The following is a 15,422-nucleotide window of genomic DNA, read 5'->3' on the forward strand; positions in this document are numbered from 1 at the left end:
CACCTGCTAAAAAGCCTCTCTCCGTCGTTCGTTCCTTTTGCAATAAAGTCTCCCTGGAGCCTTGCCTTCTCCAGGCTGAACAACCCCAACTCTCTCTGCCTTTCTTCCTAAGAGAGGTGTTCGAGTTGTCTGACCATTTTTGTGGCCCTCCTCTGGACCCACTGTAACACGTCCATGGCTTTCTTGAACTGTGGACCCCAGAGCTACACACGTTACTCCAGGTGGGGTCTCGCCTCCCTCAACCTGCTGGCCATGTTTCTTTTGATGCAGCCCAGGATACGATTGGTTTTCTGGGCTGCAAGCACACATTGCAGGCTCATGTAAAAGTTTTCATCCACCAGTACCCCCATGTCCTTCATGGCTGGGCTGCTTTCAATCCCTTCACCCTCCAGTCTGCATTTATATCCACCCCAACAAAGGTGCAGGACCTTGAACTTGGCCTTGTTGAACCTCATGAACTTCACATGGGCCCACTCCTCCAGCCTCTCAAGATCTCTCTGGAAGGCAACCTTTCCCTCTAGCATACCAGCTGCACCACTCATCTTCGTGTCATCTGCAAACCTGCTGAGGGTGCATTCAGTCCCACTATGTCCTTGTTGAAGATATTGAATAATAGTGGTCCCTGTGTGCACCCTTGAGGGTTTCCACTTGTTACTGGTTTCCCCTTGCACAATGAGCCATCAACTCTTAGGAGATTACACACCCTAATTCCAAGGAAGCATTTCACTGGTGTTTCCCTGTTGCTTCCTAATACCTCAGCAGCCCCTGGCCCTTCTCTGTTGCTCAAAACTCCTCCCTCTTCCCAAAAGCTAGTTGCACATGCAACTGGCCTCTTTCACAGTATTTTCAGTCTACCCTCTTCTTTCTTCCTCCCTGCTTCCCCGTCCTCTGCATGTCCCTCCTGGGTTTGCATAGTGCTGTTGACTTCCTCATCCCTCCCAGTTCGAGGTTCTTCTGATTCTGCAGTTCAGATGAAAAGTCCAGCTGATCTTCCTGGAAGTGGCACCTGTAGTTTCTTGAAGGCCCATCAACCAGTGTGACTGGTGAAGTTCCTTTCCTTTCGTTGACTGTTTATTTTTTCAAGTCTGTCTCTCTGCATATTTTGCTTCTGGTTTCCCTTCTTTCTCTTGGTTTCCTAAAGGAGAAAGCCCTCGATCAGATAACCTTGCTGGAATAAATCCTCTCCCGTGGTCACATGCCCTCGTGTGACCAGGTTTGGTTCCCATCCCTGCCTCCCTTATCCTTTGCCAGTCAGGTTTGTGTCCCTGAACATTCCTGTTGACAGCTTCCTCCTTTTCTCATTATTTGATTATCCCTTGTTGCCTTGACACAGGTCCTTGAGCATATACCCTGACAGGATCAGATACGCTCCTTCCACACACCCAGACACAGGTGAGAGTAGGATATGTGTGGCTGGACGTCTTGAGCGAGCGTACAACATAAATGGTGCAGGGGCACGTGCAGACAGCCCTGCACACGCAGAGCGAGGGCTCCTTCCGTGACGGTGTCAGATGGTGACCACAGGCGGTGCTGGGACAGCTGCAGGTTCCCCAGGATGAGAAGCTCAGACAAGCTGCCCCGAGAGCTCAGACAGGGCCGGTGTTTCACGTCAGTTTAGCCACCCCTGTGTCTGGCGAGCCAGTCGCTGTCGTGGTCTGGAGATCTGAGGGCACTGAAGGCTCTCACGGGTGTGCAGGCCCAGCTCTGGCTGGGGTGTCTGCGCCTCCCCACGTCCCTTCCTGGTGCCGTTTGGGATCCTGCCCTGGCACATGGCAGGAGCACAGGCACCACTGCTCCAGGAGAGACAAGGGGACAGGTGCCCCAACCACCAGCTTCCAGTGGAAGTCCCGCCCCCTCCCAGCAGCCACAGGGGCCATCTGCCCCACAAGTCACTCTCAGATACCACCACGTGCTCTGCTGTGATTGGCTGGCAGGAGCGACCACCCGTTCCGGTTCACCCAGAGATGATCCAACCTGGAAGGCCCTTCCCCTACACACAAAGGGGCCGTCATTTTGTTTTGGCTGCCATGTTGTTAAACATCATACTGCTCTGTGATTGGCCAATGGCCATTTCTTGCCGTCGGCACAGCTGTGTGTTCTCAGGCAGCCCTGTGATTGGCTGGCAGGACTGCCGCCTGTGCCAGCGCTGCCAGGGGCACCTCACAAAGGAAGCCCCCTGTCATTCCATACAGGGAGGGAGACTGCCACTTCTGACAGCCTCATTACTGACGTTTCCATCCTGCGTTCTGATTGGCTGACAGCCATTTGTTGACACCATCATACCCACGTGTTCTCAGGAAGCCCTGTGATTGGCAGCCCACCTCCTTTGGTCAAGGAAGTGCTCAGATAGAGAAATGTGTCCTTTTATATGAACTCTCTTTCTATAAATAATTGTACAAACATGTATAAATATATGCTCTTTTTATTTATACATATATACTTTTTTGTATATTGACATATACATCTATATATGTATTATATATACATTTTTTTATATGTGAACATTTATAGAGCTACAGGAATTAAGTACATACAGCGTTAAAAACATAGGTATAAACCAGATGAACCCTTTTTGTAACAAGAGCTAATGGAGTGAACAATTACAGTTTAAATATGAACAGAAACAAAAGGAAAAGGCCAGGACAGGGTTCTCCGCTTCACTTGGCTGCTGAACAAGCCCTGACAGGTCTGGAGTAGGGGGGCACTTCAAGAGGGTGGAGCAGTGCCCGAAAGTGGGCATGGAAGATATTGAATGCTCCCAGGGGCTACTTCCCCCTCCTAGGAGGCCTCCAAGGGGCCCTCATAACAAATCCTGTCAGGTGCCAGGAAGGGCCCAACCCTGTGGGTCGGACTGGGATGTCAGTGATGCCTGGGTACCTGATAAGGCAGGAACAGGTACATGGCAGTGGCAGATGCTGTGACATCACCTGTGGCGGGGTGGCGGATAGGCCAGCAGCAGGCACACGGCTCGTATACGAGTTTGTGATTTCACTGGTGCCTGAGCAGCTTTTAGGCAAAGCAATGGCTTGTGTGAGTGCTTCTGCTGTCATCAAGGTCATATTTTGACTCTACCCAAACATGGCTTTTTGGAAGAACCATCGTTGGCAGAGGCTCATACACAGCACACACACACACGTGTGACGGTGTCACACTTGAGCATGTAGCAGCAGAAGTCGAAGGGTGTGAAGGCACCGTCAGGATAAGTCATGAGCACACAGCTGCTGCACTAGGACAGCGTAAGGTCACGTCACCGGTGGCACCTCATGGCCAAGGGGCTGGTAGCAGGGCAGCCGTGTGCATCAGAGGGACATCACGGGGAGGGGGAGCTGCCCGGCCCCGCGTCTGCGAGGCCGAAGGAGCAGCCCCTGCAGCCCTGGCTGGAGCAGTTGGGGTGGGGGTGGCTCGGGGTCATGGCAGGGATGTGCCGGGGCAGGGTGCCAGGAGGAAACCACAGACTTCCTGCCCGGGCGCTGCAGGGGGATCACGGTGAGCGCTGCGAGGTCACGTGGGCTGTGGTTTGTGCACCTGCAGGCTCCAGCTCCTAATCCCCCCGCAGGGAATAACGGCCCCTCAGTGACATGCTGAGAGTCAGGGACACGTCTGAGCCTCCGGGCTGCACATCTGCTGCCGGGGCAGGGACATGTCCCAGATCCGGCTCCTGCAGGGACCCACCCTGGGACACTCAGGGGAGGGACAGGCGAGCCAGCACTCCTGGGATGGAGCTCTTCCCCTGGCCAAAGACTTTTCCCAGCTGCTGCTCCCAGCGCAGCAAGGTCTGTAGCAGGGCCAGGGGCTGTTTCCTTCCCATCCTGACACAGACTCTGGTGCAGTCCCAGCTCCATGGTTCCCATGGTTTGGGTGCAGCTGGACACTTGCCTCCTGGCTTCTTGGAAGAGCCCAGGGCAGGAGATGCTCAGTGCTCCCAGTCCCCACAGCAGGGTGCAAGGGGTGACAGACCCGGTTCCCCTCCACACCCAGCTTGTCCCGTGACGATCCCCCACCACAGTGACCATGACACCCATGACACATATGTGTCCCTCAAATATGGTCATGAACGGCGCTGGAGAAGTTCATTGGAGGACTGGGCTGTGTCGGAGAGGAGATAGCTCCCGATAATGTCTAAAAAGGTGCTGCTGCTTTGATTGGCTCCTCCTGCAGCTGGGTCGGCATCTGTAGAGATATATCACCCTCTCATCGTCGTTGTCCCTGTGAGTGCCCGTGAGCCGTGACAGGGAGCAGTGTGTAGCAGGGCTGTGCCATCAGGGCAGGAGCCTCAGGATGGGGACAGAGGGACTGCTGTCTCCTCAGGTGCTGTGGCTGCTCCTCTGCATGCAGCTGTGCAGGGGTGAGTGCCAGTTCTCTTCTCTCACAGCCCAGGCCAGTGGGCACCAGTGGGGTCACTGGGATCCCTTTGGGAATGGGGTTTCTTTGCGGGTGCCATTGAGATGAGGGTCAGAAGGTGCTCTGGTCCATGCACCTTCTGGCTCTCCCTGTGCCTCGCTGTGTTTATGGCAGCCCATGCCTGACACCCCATCCTTGGTACCATTTTGGGAGGCCTTGTTTCCCAGTGCTGTGCCCCTGAGGCTGGCAGGGGCCAGCTGGTGATGGCCGCTCTCAGCAAGGACTAGGGCACAGCAAATCTCTGGGGTGCCCCAGAGGGTTTGTGTGCTGCTCGCTGTCCCCAGGGCCCAAGGGAGCCCCAGCCGCGGGAAGGCATTTTGTGCTCCACAGCGACAGAGGGACTGGGCTGTCTGCACCCACAGGTGGCAGAGGAGTTTCCTTCCTGGGGGCCCCAGCCAAGCACAGGGCTGAGCTGACTCCAGGGTCGAGGAGGGGACATGGGTTGGAGGGATCCTCGGGATCCTCTCAGTGGACATGGAAAGCCCTGGGGAGGGTGTGGGTGATGTCAGGGCAGGTAGTGGTCAGGGGAAGCTGTGAGCCTGGGGGCATGGGGCTGTTCAGGGTGTTTTTGTCTGCAGAGGAGTGGGTGTCCTGTGCAGGACTGGGGGGATAGTGTGTGGGTGGGTATGGGCAGGGGCTGTTGGAATGGGGGGGTGCTAAGGGCTGTGGGGCAGTTAATGGCACAGCAGGGCTGGTGTTGGGTGTCCCAGCTTGCAGAGACCTTGGGGAGAGGAGGGATACACACACTTTCGCAGAGACAACTCAGAGAGGAGAAGGTCCCACCCCAGGGCCTGTGACTCAGCCCAGGCAGGGAGGACTCCCAGAGCTGTGTTCTGGGCCTTGGCACTCCGCTGACCATTCCTGTGTTGGTGTTTGAAGGGGCTGCAGAGGTGAGGCTGGAGGATGGTGGCAGCCGATGTGCTGGGAGAGTGGAGGTGAAGCACCAGGGCCGGTGGGGGACCGTGTGTCCTGTGTTCTGGGACATGAAGGATGCTGCAGTGGTTTGTAAGCAGCTGGGCTGTGGATCTGCTCTTCAAGCTCATTGGGAAGCATACTTTGGGCCAGGATCTGGCCGCATTTGGACATCTGTGTTTGATTGTGATGGCACCGAGTCTGCCCTGTCTGACTGCACACAAAAAGAACAGTATATACAGTACTGTGACCACAGTATGGACGCTGGAGTGACGTGTTCAGGTAAGAGGTGAGCCTGTTCTCCACCTTTGTGGACAGAATAAGGGAAGGGACCTGGCTGTGTCCTCAGAGAGCACTGAGCGTGCACCAGAGCAGGGTCCAGTGTGTGTGGTCACACTGCCAAGCTAGGACTGTCATTGCTGGTGTCCCTGGTCCCTGGGGAAAGCCCGGTGGGAGCCCACCTCAGAGTGCCTGTTGCATGCCTGGACCCTGAGGTGGCTCAGATTAATCCTCCTGCCCAGCCCTAGGGTGTCTGTTGGTTCCCACCTCTCTCCTCTGGTTCACCCAGAACATTTCTGGCAGCACTGAGGACCAGGCCCACCATGTCAGAGGCACCAAGAGCAGCTCATGCAACCACTCACATCCCCAGGAATGGATGTGAGGGGGGCAGGGACTTTTGGGTTGTGCCCCCTGGCAGACACAAGTCCATGGGCCTAAGCAAAGGGGATGTTCAGAGGGAAGAACAGGTGTTGGGCGGAGGGGCAGGGTGTCAGGTTGGCCCCTCATTCCTCTTCCATGAGAAAGCTCTCGCTCCATGAGAGCCAGCCCACAGGGACATGGTCCTGTGCAGACAGGGCTGACCTGCTGCCCAGCGTCTCGTGCCTGCCCCACTCCCTGCCTGCCCTGCACCACAGGGGCTTTGCCAGGACGTGCTTGCTGTCCTCAGGGCCTGTCCTTGCCCTGGAAGTTTGTGTCAGCCCCAGGCTGCTCCTTTGCCTGCTCTGCTGCCCTCTGCCTGAAATCCTGCTGGGGTTGTGCACACCTGGCAGCGTACGCTGGTCCTGGGTGACGACCCCCTTCCCAGGCAGGCACTGGAGCTGGGGGCACCCTTGCCATGCCTTTGCCCTGTGACATGTCCCATCTAACAGGGATGCCCCAACGGCCCAGGAACCTCAAGTAATGCGGTGCATTCCTGGCAGCACCAAGTGTTTCCTCAGCCTGGCCCTGAGCTCGGAGGGCACAGCAGGTATCAGGGGGCTACAGGCTTCTCTTGCCAGCTAACCTACCCCGCACGCACTGGAGCCCCGCTCCGGGGAAAGCAGGGCATCACACGGATACCGTCAAGCCAAGCCTTCAATTTAATGCTGCGTGACACAGGGTTAAATACCCGTACACCCGCTACGCACGTGAATGCACCCGCCCCCCTGCACCCATAGACCCATCCATGCCCGCCACGCACCTACCCCTACACTCATGGACTTATCCGTGCCTACCACGTACGTGGATGCACCTGTCCCCTGCACTCCTGGACTTATCCGTGCCCACCACGTACATGGACACACCTAACCCCTGCATTGATGGATTCATCCGCGTCCAGTGCGTGAGTCGCCACGGACTGCCCCTCCAGCGTACGTGCATCCCTTCTAACGTTACCCCACAGGGGGCCATAGTGCCTGGGCCCATCTCCCTGGGCTCAAGTTCTATGGCCACTGCAGGTCCTGGGGCTGGTGCTGGGCAGCCCAGCGTCTATGGGGCAGCAGCAGTTTGTCTGAGCAGTGCCTACAGCTGGGGGCTTGGGAGCACAGCAAGCCCCTGAGTGCTGTCATGATGCATGAGGAGCAGCAGCGGGTCCCTGGAGTGTTTGTGCCATTAGCACCCCCTGGGAGCTGCTGGGATGGTTGTGGGGCTCTTTGCCTGCAGCCGCCTTAGAGATGAGGTGAGACATGGGCATGTCACTGCCAGAGGGCTGTGGGAACTTGCAGAGGTCTTTGGTTTCTCCAGGATTTGTCCAGCTGGTTGGTGGGGACAGCCCCTGCTCAGGACATGTGGAGATCCATGATGGGAGCCAGTGGAAAACTGTCTGTGACTCAGACTTTGATCCCAAAGCTGCTGACATGGTCTGTGGGGAGCTGCAGTGTGGTGCAGCCCTGGCCATCCCTGGGGCAGCTCACTTTGGAGAAGGTGTTGGTGCCATCTGGGACCAAGAGCTGCAGTGTGTGGGGAATGAATCCCTTCTTGTCTTCTGCCCCAGGGGAGCCCCCAGGGACCAGCCTTGCACCCACGCTAATGATGTTGGTGTGACCTGCACACGTAAGGACTCAGGGTGGTGCTGAACACTGGTGCTGCGCTGGGGATAGGGGAGCAGGGCGGGGACTGTGCTGTGCTGGGCGTGAAGACAGGAGGGGTAATGTGGTTGTCTACAGAAGGAGGAGAAAGGAATGGTGTCCCTCTGGCCTCCCCTCCAGCTACAGAGGGTACAAAGCACCAATGCACCCTCTCTCATCTTTCTCTGCCCCCAGAGTACACAGGGTTCAGGCTCCTGAATGGCAGCACAGCGTGTGAAGGGAGGGTGGAGGTCCAGGTGCTGGGGACCTGGGGCACCCTCTGTGCCACCCACTGGGATCTCTTGGACGCCCATGTTCTCTGTCGTCACCTTGGCTGCGGGTCTGCTGAGTCCATTCCAAGAGGAGGGCATTTTGGGAACGGCACCAGCCCCATCTGGAGAGACTCATTCCACTGAAATGGAACTGAAGCCCACCTGGGACAGTGCCCAGTGACTGCCCTGGGTGCCTCGCCGTGCTCCCATGAGAACTATGCTGCTGTCGTTTGCTCGGGTAAGTGCTGGGGAAACACCGAATTAACTCAATTTTCCCCTTAGGTGTGACATGGCCACCCAAAGCGGGGGACCCCATGGCAACTCCCGGCTGCATTTCTCCCTGCATAAATGTGCTTTGTCAGGAGCGATCTCAAGAGCTTTTCCTGCTCAGACTGGCTGCTCTGATGTGGACAGATGAAGACTGAATGGGGACAGATGCCTGTAGCCCCCAGGGCAGCAGCCCAGGCCCTGGGACCACCGCCAGGCCTGGGCTTTTTTCTGTACTGCTGCACGATGGGCCAGGGACGGTTCTGTGGGGCTCAGCTCCATCTGTCTGGCTGCAGACAGCCCTGTCCCAGCTCCACAGTGAGAACCGCAGAGCCCAATCCCACACCCAGAGGGGCTGCGCAGGTGCCCCCGGCAGCTGCAGATGAGTTGAGGGGTCAGATGCAGAGTGGACATGAGCTTCTGGTGCTGGGCAGCCCAGGACCTATGGAGATGCAGCAGTTTGAGCAGTGCCTATGGATGGGGGTTTGAGAGTGTAGCGAGCCCCCACGTGCTGTAATGATGAGGAGTGGCAGGGGATCCCTGGTCTGTTTGTGCCATTAGCACCCACTGGGAGTTGCTGGGGTGGCTGTAGGGCACATGTACCGGCTGCTGTTCCCTCCTGCGGGTGCCACAGGAGGGACGTGTTGGGTGGCTCTGCCTCACCAAGACCAGAGACAGCGTCTTGGGAAGGCTCAGGACTGGGAAATAATCCTGTGGGAACCTGCTCCTGAAGCTCAGCGCAGAGGGCTGGGGTCAGGCAGACGAGCACCATTGCACCATGAGGGGGCCAGAGCCTGTAGAGGTGCTGCGGGTTTTGGGCTCTCCGGTGCTGACAAGGGCTGGGGCACGGCTGCTCTACCCAGGCCCAGCTGCCTCCATGTCGCTGCGGTTGGTGGCCGGAGGGAGCCGGTGCAATGGGCGAGTGGAGATCTTCCAGCGCGGGACGTGGGGCAGAGCCCTGGATGACCAGTGGGACACGCAGGAGGCCAGCGTGGTGTGCCGCCAGCTGCAGTGCGAAGAGGCAGAAAAAGCCTACAACCCCTCAAAGGCTCAGAGAGGGACCGGTCCTGTGGGGCTGCAAGGAGTGCGGTGTGCAGGGCACGAGGCCAACCTGAGCCTCTGCAACACCTCCCTGCCCAAGAGCGCACTGGCGGCAGGGATTGCAGAGGATGTGGGGGTCGTTTGCTGGGGTGAGTGGCACTGCATTGGCCCCTCCAGGCTTTGGGCTGGGTGGGCAGCCGGCCCCTGATGGCAGCTGATGTTTCTTCCTGCTGCAGGGAGCCGGCAGCTCTGGCTGGTGAATGGGTCCGGGCACTGTGCTGGGAGAGTGGAGATCTACTACCAGGGCAGCTGGGGGACCGTCTGCGATGACGGCTGGGACCTGCCCGACACTGCCGTCGTTTGCCAGCAGCTGGGCTGCGGAGGGGCGGTGGAGGCAGTTGGCTCTGCTCGGTTCGGGGAAGGCTCCGGGCAGATCTGGCTGGACGGTGTGAACTGCTCCAGGGCTGAAGCTGCTCTCTGGGACTGCCCGTCAGGGTCCTGGGGGCAGCACAACTGCGCACACAAAGAGGATGCAGGTGTCGTCTGCTCAGGTCTGTGCTGGGAACGGTGGTGGGAGCTGCGTGCCCAGGGATGCTGGGATGAGGCTGTTCCTGGCTGCCTCTGAGCCTGCCCAAGCCCATCCCAGGGATGCCCACACATGGGTCCCCTCATTCCCACTGGGGGTCTGTAGGGAGCTCAGCTGTCCCCAGGGGAGAGCGGGAAGGGCAGGGGTGTCTGTCCATCAGGGACTTTTCTCCACCAGTGCTTACAAGGGGGACTTGTTGGCCATTCCTTTACCTTCCTGTGGGCCTGGGTGTTGCAGGGCATCCCTGCTCCCATAGCCCTGGACCAATCTGTTCCCCTTTGGGGCCTTTCCTCCCAGAGTTCGTGGACCTGAGGCTGGAGAACAGCACCAACTGCTCTGGGCGCCTGCAGGTTTTCTATAACGAGACATGGGGCAGTGTTTGCTCCAACTCAATGCCTCTCAAAACGGTGTCACTGACGTGCAAGGAGCCGGGCTGTGGGGACGGAGGCTCCCTGGAAACACCCTTGACCTCTGGCAGAGTGTCTGGCCCCACCTGGCTGGATCTTGTGGAATGTGGGGAGAGAAACAGCTCCTTCTGGCAGTGTCCCTCTGCTCCCTGGAACCCACAGTCGTGTGATGACCTGCGAGAGGAGACCCACATTACCTGCAATGGTAATTCTGAGCTACAGGGGCACCAGCGTCTACCCAGCTCCTGCCACCTGCTTGAAACCCTCAACTGCACAGACAGGGCCTGCAGGGGCTTTTCCTTTCCGTGCAGGACCCTTTGCTGCTGGTAGCAAAAACGGGACTTCAGGTCTCAGAGCCCCACACGTTCACCAGCAGTTGCCAGCCAGGTTCCCAGTTTGGCGCAGGGGAGGCACGGGTGTCTCCAGGCAAAGTCTCAGAAGAGACCAGCCAGGGCTCTGAGGTGTGGCCGTTTCACGGACCGCTTCCTGCTGCTCTGTCAGCCAGGGTCCCTTTGGGGCTGAGCAGTCAGGGTCCCCCACATTGCCGTATGTGTCCCCTGAATGGCTGGGGTTCAGCTGCTGCGGTGAGTGAGGTGGCGCAGGGAGGCACCAGCAGAGCTCGGCCCCATTCTCTGCTGCACGAAGCCCTTCAGCAGCCCCTTCACCAAGGCATTTCCTTCTACAGGGAGACAGCAAGAAACGCCTCTGGCCCTGGGGGCTATGTGCCCAAACGCCTTGAGTTGCACAGGTAGCTGCTTCTGTGTGCCCCTCTCACCTGGCGGGGCTCTGCCTGCTGTCCCAGTGCCCTGGGAGGTGTCTGCCTTCTCCAGCCAGGGAGAAGATTCATGCCGTGGGAGGTGAGAACGGGTGCTCGGGCAGAGTGGAGGTCTGGCACTGCGGCTCCTGGAGGACAGTGTGCGACGCCTCCTGGGACATGCAGGATGCTGAGGTGGCATGCAGGCAGCTGGGCTGTGGCCCTGCGGTGTCTGCCCTGGGTGAGGCTGCGTTTGGGGAGGGGACGGGCCCCATCTGGCTGGAGCAGGTGGAGTGCCGGGGGACAGAGCCATCTCTGCAGGACTGCTGTGCGCAGCCTGGGGACAGCGGTGCCTGTCGGCATAAGAAAGATGCTTCCGTGCGCTGTTCAGGTGAGTGGAGAGGTTGGAACCACTCACAGGGGTGCTGGCAAGGAGCTGGGGAAGATGTTTTCCCCGCTGGGTCCCAGCACGCCCTCAGAGCTCCTGAGAACCATGCCATCCCTGCAGAGCGTGGGAACTTGGTGCCAAATGGGGAGCAGCTTCCATGAGGCTGAATGTCCCTTGGCCTCTGCCCAGGGACGCCTCCTGGGCTGCCTGTGCCATCCTACCCATGGCCCAGAGCAGGGCCCAGAGCTCTGCCCCAGCCACATTGACCAGCTCTGCAAAAGGGGCAGTTTGGGTGGGCTGTGTCAGGGACGTCTGCATGTGACACGCACTCCCTGCTACCCTCTCAGCTCAGCTCTCCTTTCTCCCTACAGCTGCAGCCAGGGCGACAGCACCAACCCCTCGAGCAGGTAACATGTCCTCCTTGCCAGTGCCGAGTCTTTGTGGAGCCAGGCTGTCACCTGCAGCTGGAGGGAGGGGGCTCCTTGCTGGGGCAGCCATGGGGAGAGTTGGGGAGGCTGTCATTTACCCAGCAGGGTGGGAGCTTCCCCATCACACACGGACCGACGTCCCCCATCCCGGGAGTAATGGGGGTCAGGAGTGGGGTGTCCCAGCTCTCGCAGGCCTGGTGCTGACCTTTCTGTGTTCTCGTTATGCAGATCCCACGCGTGGCTGCCTGACTGGCAGTGGGAGCGTCTCATTGCCCGTCATCATCTGCATCATCCTGAGAGCCCTGCTCTGCCTGCTCCTGGCCCTCCTGGTCGGGCAAGTGCGAAGCACCAGGGCTGGGCACAGAGGTGAGTCCTCTCCCGTGGGCACAGGGGAATGTGTCTCCTGGCAGCGCAAGGGGTGCTGTCGGTGTCAGCGAGGGGCACAGGCAGAGCTGGGGGGGACAAGACTGTGTGCTGCTTGCTGTCCCATGCGCTGCCCCATTGACTGCCTGGCCAGAGGGGCACAAGGGCTGTCTCTGAGGGGATGGTGTGAGATTGTAGCTGCCGCAGACCTTCTCCATGGGGACTCGGCCCTCACTGAGGAAGCGGCAGCGGTGACTGGACAGCGCAGTGAGTTTGTGCTGTGGGGTCAGCCCTGTGCTGGCCCAGGGGAACAGGGCTGGGGGAGCAGAGCGGATTCCCATTCCCTCTCTAGCTGTCCCTGAACCAGCCCTGCCTCTGTCCTCAGGCTCCCAGAGAGCCTGGGAGCCTTTCCCTGAGGCCGTGAATGAGGAGATTGGCTACAGCCCAGCGTGGGAGAAGCAGGTGACGTTCGGCAGCACAGGTGGGTATGCATCCCTTGTGGGGAGCACATCTGCAGGGCTCTTTCCTCTGGCCCCTTCCCAGGGCTGACCCCCTGCAGACCCCTTGCCCATGGTCCCTGCAGTGCTGGGGCTGCGGGGTCTTTGGGGAAAGCAACCAGGTCCTGGACCCAGGAGAGAAGCTTCCTCCCTAATGGATCTGCCCATCCCAGCCTCCCTGCCTGCCCCTACATCCCATCTGACAGCTGAGGGCTGAGGGAAGGGGCTGTGCTGGGGCATCTCTGGGAGCCCCTTTGAGACAGGGGTTTGTCCCAGGGGAGCAGGGTACATCCTGAGCCCTCCTCCCCACTCAGCCCTGGGTCTGTGGGTCCCCTGTCCCCAGCAGAGCTGACCACAAGCTGAGTCAGCAGGGCTTGCCCCAGGAACACCCGCTGCAGGCTCTCCAGGCTCCTATTCGGAGGGGTCCCTGACCAAGCTGCAGCCCTACCCCGGGACAGCAAGGAGGAGGATGATCTGGGATCAGCACCAGGTAATGGGGGGCAGGAAGGGGTTGATCTCTCCTCCCTGCAGATGTGTGATGGACAGCAATGTCTCTGAGTGTCACTGTTCGAGTTGGAGAGGACATGAGGGGTCTCCTGTGCTGCTGCTGCTGCTGCCAACACCAGTGTCTGAGCCCCATGTCCATGCACAACTTCCCACCCTCTGCTCACTGCCACCAACTCCCCTGTCTTTTCAGACGCCCCTGTCATGCCCAGAGGTGACCCAGCAGATGGCTATGATGATGCCAGGGAGATTCCTGACCCTGGGGAGGATCCTGTGTCTGGGCAGGGAGACTGGGAAATGCCCATGGCAGCAGGGCCCAGGGATGCATCTGGAGGTGAGAGGGAAAGAGAGAGCTGCCGCTTCCTGGGGTGCCGTCCCTGGTGCCGGATGGATTGCTGCCATACTGAGAGCCCCAAATCCTGGGATGGGGGAACTTGCACTGGGAGTTTTCCTTGGGGGGACCGCGGGCAGGAGAAGGGAGCTGAACATCTCAGGTCTGGTGAGGAGAAGGGAGGAAGGTGATGTACAGACCAGGAGGGGCACCCCATGGGACAAACATGCAATGGCCTACCTTGCTGCTTGCAGGGGCAAACCGCCACTCCCAGAGACGCACTGGGGCCGCTGGAGCTGAGGGAGATGCCTGGTCCCTGCCCCCAGAGAGCACAGGCTATGACAATGCTGAAGAGGTGTCTCTGGCGCATCCCCCTGAGGACACAAAGGCTGTGACAGCAGAGCTCAGCGCACAACCGTCCCTGAGCCCTGGCCCAGCAGAGCCTGTTCCTGCCCTTGGGCTGGGTGCAGCCAGGAGGGAGAAGAGGTCTGTGCAGCTGGGAGAACCATGAGCACCAGGGAACCATCTCCACTTTCCCACCAACAGCCGGGTATTTCCTCTGCTCTGATTCCCCTGCTCTCACACCTTTCCTCCATATTTGTTCTCATTAAAAGGCTTTGGGGTTTGAGCTGGAGCCAGGGTTGCCTGCCCGGGTGCCAAGGTGTCTCCCTCAGGCTGACAGAGCACAAAGACACGGCTGTGGGGAAGGGGCACCTCCCGAGGACAGCAGTCTCGGGGTCAGGCTGTGGGGCTGCCGGAGCCCATGATCCCTGCGGAATATTCCATGCTGCCAGCCACAGCTTCCAGCACAAATGGCTCTCTGCTATGTTCTGGGATGCACCCCAGCCAGATCGCCCATCTCCTCACCCCAGGGTTTCCCAGTTGCTCTTTTCCCCAGGTGTTACGGCCCGGAGCCGTAGCAGGTTTGTGATTCCCTTGGACTAAATTAAGGTGAAACGACACCAAACGATCGATTTAGGATTTTATTTAACATTCAGGGGAATGACTTAACTTTGAAAACTTGGAAAGCGTAAAGGGGGTTGATAGCTGGGGCTCTTACTGGAATATTTTTAAGAAGGAAAAGGAAAACAGAAAAGAGAAAGAGGAAAAAAGGGAAAGAGCTATCACCACCCTTGGATCCAGCGACGACGATGACGGGTGGGCACGCAAATCTTCCGGTGGGGTGGCGGGTGTGCGGCTTCTGGTGGCAGGGGCGCGGTGTCAGGCAGCCGTGATGGGCTGCCGGTGTGGGGCTCACCCCGCGGCTCCCTGAGGAGTGTCTGTTATAGTCTCATCCCCGCCTCTGGTTCTGCCCCTTGCAGACGGATATGGTCCGGTTCCAGAGAGCTCTGAGTCCTCTGTGTAGGCACCAAGCAGGTGCTAAATGTGAGGGGTGGTTGGAAGCCCCCTCCTCAGATGACCTCTGTGTGACCCCTGGCCATATTTGGCAAGTCGTTACCAGGGGCCTGGGGAGCTGCACATCCCCCACGTGGCCCCCACCTCCCCTGTGCAGACTGCACCCTGTGCCACAGCCACAGCATTGTTTGAGACGTTAACTCTTTCAGTCCCTGACACCAGGCCCTGCCCGGGCCACACTGGTCCCACAGCACAGAGGCCCCAACAGAGCTGCCACCTTGAGCTGAGCCTTGGGCTGTGGTCCCACAGAAGTGAGTCCCAAGGTGGCCGTGGTGCCTTGAACACGCCAGCCAGACCCAGGTGCCAGATGGATTGCGTCGCATCACAGCATGCGGATCACCTCCCGCAGTGGTTAGAAGACAACTCTGCTTCCCGCTGCCCTGGCACAAGGTACAGACCCATTCACTGGGGCACACAGGGCTGGGGTTGCCCCTTCGCTGGCTGTGCCAGGACCCCAGTCTGCATGGGCTCTTCCTGTTGCCTTACATGGACGCATTTCAACAGCAGAGGATATTTTGTGTCCCTTCCTTA

At 59.0% G+C, this 15,422-nt stretch overlaps 1 pseudogene; it reads left to right on the forward strand.

Annotated features, from left to right (window-relative positions):
* Positions 1 to 4,278: 4,278 nt before the first annotated feature.
* LOC147596462 (antigen WC1.1-like) lies at positions 4,279 to 14,841 on the forward strand (annotated as a pseudogene).
* The last annotated feature ends 581 nt before the right edge of the window (positions 14,842 to 15,422 follow it).

This window comes from Chlamydotis macqueenii, chromosome Z (assembly GCF_036417535.1).
Source record: "Chlamydotis macqueenii isolate bChlMac1 chromosome Z, bChlMac1.mat, whole genome shotgun sequence".
Taxonomy (NCBI): Eukaryota; Metazoa; Chordata; class Aves; order Otidiformes; family Otididae; genus Chlamydotis; species Chlamydotis macqueenii.